An 11,322-nucleotide genomic window follows, 5' to 3' on the forward strand; every position below is an offset into this window, starting at 1 on the left:
TTGAAGGGGGTGCGGCCACCCCGCCCTTCTCCCCATCCTCATCCCCTCTCCCCTCCCCATTGCTTCCTTTCCCCAAAGAGGGAAATTCCAATCCTATAAAAGACAAAGCTCTTTTTTATTTAAAATGGATTTTTTTCTTGATCAAAAAAATTAATACAAGTTTATTGCAGAAAATTTGGGAAATTCTATAAAGAAAAATGTTTAAATCCTACAAGCAGAGATCTCTGTGGCCACTGGGGCTTTGCTGCGTTTCCTCCCAATGTCTCTGGGTCTATGGCTTTTGGATAATTTTGTATCCTGCCTCTTTTTTTCCTTAAAATTATACTGTTGCATCAACAGAAGTAGAGACATTAATGAACGGATAGAGGGATGGACAGATGGCTAGAGATATGATCAGGCAATTATAGGAAAATGTGAATTGTGGCATCCAGGTGGAGCAAATGTGGGATTCACTGAACAATTCTTTCAAATTGTCTGTAGGTGTGAAATTGTTCGTAACAGAGTGTTGAGAAACAATCAGATTGCGAGCATACATGTATCTTAGGAAGCAGTAATGACACTCCTGGATATATACCTGATAGAAATGAGTGCTTATGTCCACACCAGATGTGCATGAACGATGCCCAGCAAATAGCCCCAAACAGGAAACAACCCAAATGTCCAACGCAAGTAGAATATGTAAACAGATTGTGGTATATTCGCACAATTGAATAGTACACACAGCACTGTGAAGGAATCTCATGGACATAACATGGGGTGCGAGAAGACAGACAAAAGAGTACCCACCGTTTGATCCCATTTATAGGAGGTTCTAGAACAGTGTATGATAGAACAGAATCCATGATAGACATCAGGATCATGGTTTCCTTTCGGGAAGTATTGTTTGGGAGGGGACACTTCTGGGGGCTGGAAATGTCCTAGGTTTTGAGCTGGGTGGTAGCTACACAGGTGCATATCTTGTCCAAAAATGATTGAGTTGTATCTTAAAATTTGTGGACTTTACGTAAATCATACTTCAGCTGAAACATTTATCATGAGCGTTTTCCCTGTTCTTTGAAGATACCAGCTTCAGTGGCTACACATTTTCCCATCCATGGATGTGTCCCTGTTCACTCTCACCTGCCCCACACCTCCCCCCAGAGCAGATGTGAGAGCCGCAGCCCCGCAGCCGCCAGACACCCCAGGTGGGTCTGCTGGTTTCAGACCACAAACACTGATCAGGTCAACTTAAGAAGTAAAAGAATTTTCGGGGAGCCTCTCAAGAGCCCACAGCCTGGGTTCTGCCCTAGGAGCCGCTGTGGCCGCCACTGACACCATGGGTGCCTGACGCCACCAGGGAGAGTGTCACGGGGGGACGCTGCAGCCATGGCCGCCAGGAAGATTCCTTGTGGTCCCTGATTCTCTACGGAAGGATGACAGGTCAAGACCCTCACAGTGGGGAATTCCATCCTGCAGAAGGCACAGCGGAGGTGGGGCCGTTAAACAAAGCAGCCCATGGCTCCTACCCGAATAAATGTCATCTCACCTAACAGCAGCTGGTGTTTGCTGAGTGCTTCCTGGGTACCAGTTTCTACACAGGTTAGAATCCTCACATTAGCCCAGTGGGATGGGAGATGGTGAGGCAGGCGTGGGGAAATGTGGCCATCGGCCCAGGACCACATGGTGGGTCCCAGAGTGCCCTGCAGTGGGATTCTGGGTTAGATTCTGACAGTCTCAGGCATTCTCCAGATCTGAAAGGCTGGAGGGAGACAGATGTGACACTTGGCCAGTGGCTTCTGGGGTCTTCCTGGGGCTCACCCACCTTGTGGTGCAATTCTCGCCCTTCCCGATTTCCAAACGCCAGGGTTGGGGGTACTGCCCACCCTTTACTGCCCCAGCTCTTCCAGTGGTTTTGCAGCCCCTCAGGGCCTGCAAATCCATTTTAAATAAAAAGGAGCTTTGTCTTTTATAGGATTGGAATTTCCCTCTTTGGGGAAAGGAAGCAATGGGGAGGGGAGAGGGGATGAGGATGGGGGGAAGCGTGGCCCCCTCAGGGCCTGCAATCTTGTTTTCCTGGCTGAACCTTACCTGAGACAGCACCTGGTAAGGAAGGCGGTAAAGGAAGTAGTTGGGTGAAACTAACACAATACTGTAAATCAACTATACTTCAATTAAAAAAAAAGAAAAAAGGAAGTAGTCGGCGACACTGGCTTTAGACCAGAAAAACCAGGGTTCAAAAACCAGCTCTGTCAGTTCTGTGGGTCTGTGGTCTTCTTCACTGAGAACACGCAGTAGCGAGGTCTGCCTTATGGGCTCGTAGGAAAAATCAAGATAACATACGGAAAATGCAAGCCCAGTGTCAACATTTAGGTGACAGCTGATGATTAGTTTTTACTATTCCCATTTGGCAGATGAAAAAAGTGAGGCTCAAAGAGGTGATGTCATTTGTCCCAAATGACACAGCCATGAGGTGGCAGGGTGTGGATTCAAACCCAGGAGTGAGACCTCCAGAACCTACCTCCCTTTCTGCTCTGTGTGTGCCCTGGGCCTTAAACACTGGGCAAGCCCGGTATGGTCAGTGCCCCACGGAAGGGGCAGCAGCATGATGGGAGGGAGCAGCTGACAGCCGGCCTCCGTTCTCTCCTGGGGCCGCCGAGTGGGGCCCGGCAGCATGGCCCAGACCTGTGTACTCACAAGGCAGGGGAAGGAGTTGGCTGTTGGCAGAAGCTTGGAGCAGGTATTAAAGGCAGTAGTGGGGGACTTTGGCTTCAGAACAGAAAAACCAGGGATCAAACCCTAGCTCTTTTCACCTTGTGGGTCTATGGTTTTTGGGCCCAATGCCCGGCCCTGGTCACCCAGCAATTCCGTGACTTGACCTCCAGCCTCTAATCCCATCACCAGGCCCAGCTTGCTCAGCGCAGTAGCAGTGTGTCAAAGGGCTGGAGGAGGTATCTGGGTCGCGGGCTGAGGTACCTGGGGTTGCAAAGCTGGCCTGATACAGCCTGCCCCCTTGGCGGCCTCTCCCTGTGGTAGCAAGAAGATGGGTGGCAGCTCCAGGCTCACGTCCTACTGATGAAGGAACCCCAGTGGAGAGAGGGTGCCCCTTGCCGCAGAGTCCCGGCCAAAGTCCCATAGCTGCATTTCATTGCGCTAACTTGGTCATATGTCCATCCCTGGACTGGCCGCAGTGCCCAGGGACATGCCCTCTGACTGGCCAGCCCTGGAGTCAGGTTGGGGTGTGTGGTCCATCCTGAGTCACATGAACTAAGAACGTTTCCAAAGAAGGGGAACGGCCTCCAGGAGGGGCATGTAGCAAATGACCCGACAAGGGAACCGGGGGCCCACACCTGTCCTGTCCCAGCCCTGCTGACAGTGGCCGCCCTGGCTTCTTTACCCCCCTCGGCAGCAGGGCTGGTGGACTTTGGTGGTAGGCAGCTGGAATGTGCTGGAGCAGCTGACCCTCAGGGCAGGTCCAGGAAGCTGCAGAGGAAAGAATGTTCTCTTGGGGGAGGGGAGTGTTTGGTCCTCTCCCCCCACACAAACACTGAGTGCCCGGGCCAGCCTTCATTGTGGGCGGCCTCCATCTCGGGGGGCCTCCATCTCAGGGGGGCCTCCTCCAACAGCCAAGATCAGATCGAGAGCTGATCAATTGCTAGGCACCATGCTAAGCACATTAAGCCAGTCATCTCATTCAATCCTCGTCCAAGCTCCATGAGCACCCATTTTACAGATGAGGAAATTGAGGCTCAGAAAGACGAATCTTGCAGCAGGCACCTGGCTGAGCCCAGGCTCAGACCCAGGTCTATCTGACTCCACCACGCCCCCCTCTTTATTTTCTTTTTGAAATATCATCCATATGTCATTAAAGCAGTGCTGCCACAGCTGTGGAACAAGTAGTATCAGGTCAAGGGCCGTGTCTGAGGCCTCAGCTGTTGGCCCAGGGAGGGGGGTGTTGTGAGGGAGTGCAGTGAGAGGGCGGGCAGGACCTTTACTCCTGGGGCAGCTGAGACCCTTCCCTGGCTCTCCGGCCCAGCTGCTGCCTCAAAGGACACTTCCTCTGGGAAGCCTTCCCTGCTGTGTTCACCACCCTCCCCTGTGTACCTTGTCCCCTGGGCTGCTTTCTTCAGAGCTCCAACCACATCATGTGTGTGTGTGTCTGTCTGTCTGTCTATCAGACTGTGGATGAGGAGTCCCCTGGGAGAAAGCAAGGACAGGGGATTCCCCGGTGCCCAGGCTGTGCTTAGCAAACACCTCATGAGTGAATGAACGAGGGCGGGAGGGAGTGAAATGAATTACAGGGTGAGGGGCCTGGCGGGCAGTCCGTGGGTGGCCGAAGCTGGGTTCTCTGCAGCTCCTGATGGCCGGAGTCCAAGGTCAGCCCACGGTAACAGGCCCTTCTCAACCCAGCTGACACCGAGGCCTTTGGAAGCCACGTGACCAATGCTCGCTGCCACCCTGGATGCAGTCTGCGTATCTGACCCAGCACCCGGAATTCGCCTGGCCCCGGGGTCACCCACACGCTTCTCAGTGCAGGGCAGCCCGGCCTGTCTCTTCTCTGACCCAGGTGTGGATGCCAGCCCCGCTGCCCCACTGGCCCTCACCGTGCCCACTGTCCAGTGCAGGCAGGCAGGCAGGCGGGGCGGGACTGCCCCCAGGGCCCTTGGTCTCCCTCTGGGCATCCTGCAACTTCAGCCCCTCGTATTCCTTCCCTCAGGGGCGGGCAGCCGAGGTGCCCTGTCCTCTTGCGCCTCCAGCTTTGCTCCCTCATCAGGAAGTGCCTGCCATCCCCACAGGGAGGGCACTCGGCCCGGAGGAGAGAGATTTAGACCCTCGTGCCTGCTCTGCCCCTGCCCAGGGCAGACCCTGGCCCTCAGGGGCCTGTTTCCCTCTCTGTGCTTCCTGGGTGTCCAGAGGCAGATCTAGAAGGCTCCTTGAAGCCGAATGAGGCTGGGTTTGTGAGTTCAGGGCTCGTACGGCCCAGCCCTCGGGGCTGTGTGGGAAGCCCCGGGAAGCAGCTGTTTCTGTGCCCAGAAGCGAGCTGGGCGGGGGTGGCGCGGGGAATGTGGCAGAGGACCACGGGTTCCCTGCCGGTCCCCGCTCTCCCCTCGCATGACGGCTGGGGCAGCAGCAGGTGGAAGCAAGAGAGGCTGCTGACCCCGCCCACTTCCCCTTGGCCAGTGGCCCTCCCCGCCCCAGATCCGGGCCATGTCCCCGGGCCCTCCACAGAACCCGGGCTCTGCCCCCCATTTCCTTCTCTCTGGGAGTCACTGTGTGGGGTGAAGGGTCCTGGGGCCCAGATCTGCTCGGGCCCCTTTGTCAGCGTGGCCCCTGCGCTTCCAGCCTCACCAGTGGGGAGGAGGGGAGGCCAGCCCAGGGGGTCCCATGGCTGGTGGCAGCCTGACCCCTGCCAGCCAACCTATGAGGACGGGAAGTGGAAGTCGCTCGAGGGGTTCTTTCTCCAGGGAGGAAGCCCCTTCCCATCAGCCTGGGTCCAGCTCGCCCAGGCCTCTTTGGGGTTGATACCTGTCGGGCCACAGGGACCCCATAGGGCACCAGGGATCAGGCTGAGTAGAGAGGAAATCGGGGTTAGAGAGGATTTGGAAGGTGGCATCTGCACGGAGACCTGAGAGGTGAGAAGGAGCTGCTCAAGTTGGGGTGAGGGTGGGCAGGAGGGGTCCAGGCTAAGGGAAAAGCAAGCAAAGACCACCTAACCCAAGTGAGCCCCAGGGCCACTGACAGACCCACCCCGCCCCCATACTTTGTGTCCCAGCCCAGCAGGGCCTCCCAGGGGTCCCCATGCCCCCAGCTCAGCCCAACATCGTGGAGCCCTGTGGGCTTTCGTGAAACTGTCCCACTCAGAACCACGGGCTCCTCCTCCCAGGAGTGGCAATGAGGAGCCCCACCTGCTGCTTTTGTACACCTTTCCCAGAGATCTGAGACAGACCCTGGGAGACCTCGCCCGGTGCTCCCCAAGGCGAGGGCTGACTCGTATCTGGGGGGGTAGGACAGACAGACTGTGGGCCCAGCGCTGGCTGGGGGTCTCACCACCTGGCTCCCTGCTGCAGCTCCAGGGCTGGAGGGAGTTGAACATTAACCCCCTTGGCAAGTGGCCCCAGCTAAACAAACACACGTTATCACAGGTCAACAGCAGTTGTCTCACTGGCCAGGCTGGCCCGCTGACTCAGAACACAGGGGAGCCCTGCCTGGGCACTACCTGCCACGGCCAGTGAGGGGGGCTGAGGCTGCCCACACTGCCCTGGGTTCAGGTCCCAGCCTCCTCTGCCTCCAGCTCGCTATGTGACCCCAGGCAAGGCAATGTCCTTCCTGGGGGTCAGTTTTCCTCTCTACAGTGGCCTCCTGGGATGTGGGGCCACAGTTGGGGCTGGGGTCCAGAGGGGGCCTGGGGAGGTCCAGGCTGGGGTCCAGAAGGGGCCTGGGGAAGTCCAGGCTGAGCCTGGGTCTGAGTGGGTGAAGCCAGAGAAAAAGCACAGCTTTTGGAATTAGATTCCAGGAAATGAAAGCAACTATCAGTTACCCATCACCATGCATCTTTCTGCTGTTTGATTTAATCCTCCACAAGGTGGACACGACTCTTGTCTCCATTTTACAGAACAGGAAACAAAGGTTACGAAATTAGGAAGTGGTGGAGACAGAATTTGCCCCGAGGGCGCCTGACCAGAGCCCTTGCCACTCACCCCAGAGGGGCCCTGTCTCCTTCCCCCTGACCCCCGGTCTGCTCAGGGCTGCGGGCTGGGCCCACCTATTTCCTTTAAACCTCCTAGATTGGCCACACTGAACTTCTCACCATCCTTCTCACCTGTCCTTCCTTGTCTCCAGGACTTCGCGCGTGTCCGCTGCCTCTCTGCTCTGAGTTTATGAACTCCTATTCATCCCTCAGGGCCCTTCTTAATCTCGCATCCTGCTTGAAGCCTGCCTTGATTCCCCAGAAGAAGTGGGGACACCCTCCTCTGTACTCCATCAGTGCTTCTCACACACATCTAGTCAAGCACTTCTCACACTTGTTTGCTGTTTGTGTATCTGCTGTGTGTGAGGGAAAGGGCTGGGTCCAAATCACTCCTGTGGCCCCTGTGCTTTTTTTTTTTTTTTATAAATTTATTTATTAAAAAAATTTTTTTGGCTGCGTTGGGTCTTCATTGCTGCACGCGGGCTTTCTCTAGTTGTGGCGAGCAGGGGCTACTCTTCGTTGCGGTGCACGGACTTCTCATTGTGGTGGCTTCTCTTGTTGCGAAGCACGGGCTCTAGGCACACGGGTTTCAGTAGTTGTGGAATGCAGGCTCAGTAGTTGTGGCGCACGGGCTTAGTTGCTCCAGGGCATGTGGGATCGACCCAGACCAGGGCTCGAACCCGTGTCCCCTGCATGGGCAGGCGGATCCTTAACCACTGCACCACCAGGGAAGCCCCCCCTCCCCCGCTGTGCTTTTGGAGTGAGCGTCCAGCATCTCTTCGGTGCTCACGCAGGGAAGGTCATCAAGGGAGCAGATGAACCAGAGAGACCCCGCAGAAGCAGGAGATGAACAGGGACGGAGCAGCGTCCTCTGGTGAGCAGAGGAGGCATCGGCCAGAGGAAGAAAGAACCGGAACCATTGGGAACCACGTTAATGGTGGAGACCAGCTCCGGCAGCCGGCGTTTTGAGGTTGGGATGGAGGAGGTTGTGATTTAGGCCCTCTGAGTAGGTGTCAGCTGGCGAGCGCAGAGGTCAGAGGCCCATGAGGGCCGGGGGTGCCACGCACAGGCTGCTGAGGTGGCACATGTTGATGCCAGCAGACACCAACTGCTGGCTGGGCTACCAGGCCCCACATGAAGGCCCAACCGGTGGTCTCACTTAATCCTCAACCATCCCAGAGTTAAGTGCCAGTATTACCCCGTCGTGCAGGGGAGAACGCTGAGACGAGAGGGGGCAGTGTTTTGCCCACGCTCACATAGCTAGGAAAGGGCAGAAAGACCAAAGGTGCTGCTCAAACCCGTGTGGGCAGCCTGGGGGAGGCGTCGGGGGGGAAGGCCAGGCATCAACCACTAGCCGTGAGCCCAGACTGAGCCATTTCCAGGGCCAGCTCTGGTCCACTTGGAGGCTGGCAAGGCTCGGTCTTTCACTCACCCTCTTACCCCAAGAAGAAAAATGTGCTTTAACTGGCAAGAGCAGGAAATAACTGTCGTTCTGTTAGGTTCCTAGGAGAGTGACGTTGCGAAAGGCCTCCTCCACCTGCCAGAAGCAGGAGGGAAGGTAACAGCGTCGGGCTTGATCCCGGGCACCTCTGCCAGTGCAACGTCCAGCCCGCGGTCCCAGGGAGGGGCTGCGGAGAAACCTCAGAGCCTGACCTGCCGGGAGCCAAACACGGGGTAACCCGCTTCCCGGGTGAGCTTCCGACATGGAAATCAGCTTTCTGTCCTAGAATGGAACCCTGCTTCCCGGGCCTGTCCTTACAGCTTCCGAAGTCTGTCCCGTGAGAGGACAGTTGTCCCGAGGGTACCACAGGCGTATTTTAGGGGATAACACAAGAAACCTCCTGGTCAGATTCAGTCCCTCCTTCACATCTGGACCTTTGTGTGAAGCCACCATCACCACCGCAGAGTTGCCAGGCTGGAGGATACCTTGGAATTCTTCCTTTGCTGTCTTGAGGTATCCTCGTGTTTGACTCACTTTTTCAGATAAATAGTCCGCACCCCTCGGGGGCCCAGCAAACACACGTGGCACCTCGCCCACCCTTGACAAATGGGGGTGGCTCAGCCGGCATATCTGCACGATAACCTCTGGACAAAGTTCTCCTGGCTGCACGTCACTGCGTGGAAATGAGGGTAAAACGCAGTGACTGCTATCTGTCACTCAAGGGAATTCTTAGGAGACGGAGACTTCCAGAATTAACCTGGGGAAGGCGGGGCCTCGAGACTAAGGCTGGAGCGACCCTTGGCTCTGTGACCCTCACCAGCCAGCGCTCTCCAGGCCCGACTCCACCAGGAGTGGGGCCCTGGGGCCAGAGCTGCCACTCGCCGCTAGCCATGTGGCCTCAGGCAGGCTGACTCACTCTCTCCCTGAAACGTAGTTACCGAGCATTTACTACCCGCAGCCCTGGGGCCGGGCCCCCGCCGCCTAAAGAGGGTGTCTCCCCGTGTTTGTCCGCCACAGGCTCAGTTTCTGTCTGGCTTTGGGGTGGTCGCTTGCTTCCCAGGGCTCACGGCGAAGGCTGATCTGCTCTCATCTTGGTTGACCTCGGTTCTGTTCGACCTCCTGCTGCCTCAGGACCACAACGCTCTCCCCCAAACCCCACTGAAAATGAAGCTCTTCCAGTCTCGAGAGCCTGCCCTCTGACCTCAACCTCCTGTCCTCCCTGCGCGCTTGTCCAGCTACCGCTTGGCTGTTCTGACCACAGGGGCGCCGCCAGGCCCTGGGCAACTCCACTTTCCCTGGTCAGGGGCCTACTCTGGCTGCGGACTCCTCCTCCCTAACCTGAGTGCACTCCAGGCCTCTTCATTCACACCCTCTCCTGCCCACCTGCACCCTATAGCCTCCAGCCCTGTTGCCTTCTGTGGCCCCCACGTGGCTGAGAGCCTCACACCTGTGCGGAGAAGTGCTGCCACCAGCCTTTGCTCCCATGGGTGCCTAGAACACTGACTGGTACTAAGACTTCTGTGATGCATCACACTGGGTTCCTATAGTCAGCTTGCGTCCCCTTTCTTGATTTCAAACCTCCTTCATGCTCAAGTCTTGGGCCCCTCATCTCCTCCCAGTCAGGTGACCTCACCTCCTACTTTAGACAAAATAGGAACCTTCATGCTGGAACTGGCTCCCCCCTCTTCACCTACCACCTCTTTTCTTGTTGTTGCCAAGGAAAACGGACCTATCATCCTAAGACCACCCCTCCTTCCCCGGATTCTGAGTAACCCCTCCCCTCCCCCACCCTGTGGAAGCTTCCCATCTCCACGGTCAGACCCGCTTGTCCTTTGTTAATCCTTAACCCCACCGCCCTTCCAGTTTCATCATTTCCACCTTCAGTCAAACCTCCTCTCCGCCTGCCTGGCTCCTCCTGGAAGGGCCTCCCCAGACTGCGCTCCCCCAGGGCACGAGGACCAAAGAGCGATAGCACCTGCCTGACCTCCTTCCCCAGGTTATCTCACCTTCTCCCAGGGCTTTAGTTACCCGCCCCCCCCCCCCCCCCCCCCCCGCACTGAAGAAACACACATCTTGCCTCCCCACCCCCAGCAGCACCTAACATCATCACTGCTTGACAAATAGCAAAGAAGTGCAACTTGGCCCCTGCCACTCTGGACACTGCCTGCTCAGGGTCTCAGCCTGGGGTGGGGGCCACCTGCCGACTCACTGGCAGTCCTCCTGTGGGCCTGAGCAGACCCAGCAGTGCTCTGCTTCCCCTTCGCAGGGCAGGCCCGACAGGGTGGGTGACGCCCAGAAGACACTGTGCACTGCAGCTCAGCAGAAACACTCACAAATCTGACAAGGAGAAAACAGGATCTGGTAAAAAGGACTTTACCAAAGTTAGTTCTGTGAGGCTGTAGGCCGTCTTCTGTCCTCCAGGTTAGCAGCTTTTCAACTGCTTCCAAGAACGTAAGCTTAACCCTCTGGGAGAGGGCAAGTGGCATAAGTGCAGGAAGAAGGGTGGAGGGAGCTCGAGCGGGAGACCCCCCGCCCAACCCTGCCCGTCCAACGTACCCTGCCCCTTCCTGAAGAGTCAAAATCCACTTTTCTTCTGGGCCTGTCACTAGCAAACACTAAGTGCTGCCCAAGCTCTATGACATCAGGGAGGGAGGAGGCTGGAGACCTTCTCGTCCTCCTTTGCAGGAGAGGTCACACTTACCGTAGCCCTGGGGCTACTGAAGTGCCCCTGAGGTCAGCAGCGTGCTTGCGCCCCGATGAGTGCTGCTGGGTTCTGCAGTGAACATCATGGGCACGTGTTAACAACAGAGTCGGCACTGGAGAAACAGGACTCACACGAGGGCTCTGGGCGGCGAGGGAGCTGCCACTGGTTATGGAGAAGGAGCAACTCATTTCAGCGTAGACAGCAAACCCGAGCCTTGAAAGGGGCTGTGGATTTAACAAGTGCGCCACCTCTTAGCCTTTTTTCATACTGGGAACCCAAGTGCGCGTGGGTATTTCGATTCATTGGGAAGTCTTCCCAGCCTGGTCTGCACCAACTCACCCTGACGGCCCGCACCGCGAGTGGACGCGGCTCATCCTGAAGCTTAACGCAACAGGACCGGGTGTCCACGCTGACCTGCAAGTGCTGCAAAGAGATCTGGGGGTGAGCAGCTTTCTCGGGGTCACCCACGTGTTGCGGAGCTGGGCACATTCAGGTTTCCTGACTCCTAAGCCA

Source organism: Balaenoptera musculus, chromosome 8, assembly GCF_009873245.2.
Source record: "Balaenoptera musculus isolate JJ_BM4_2016_0621 chromosome 8, mBalMus1.pri.v3, whole genome shotgun sequence".
Classification (NCBI taxonomy): Eukaryota; Metazoa; Chordata; class Mammalia; order Artiodactyla; family Balaenopteridae; genus Balaenoptera; species Balaenoptera musculus.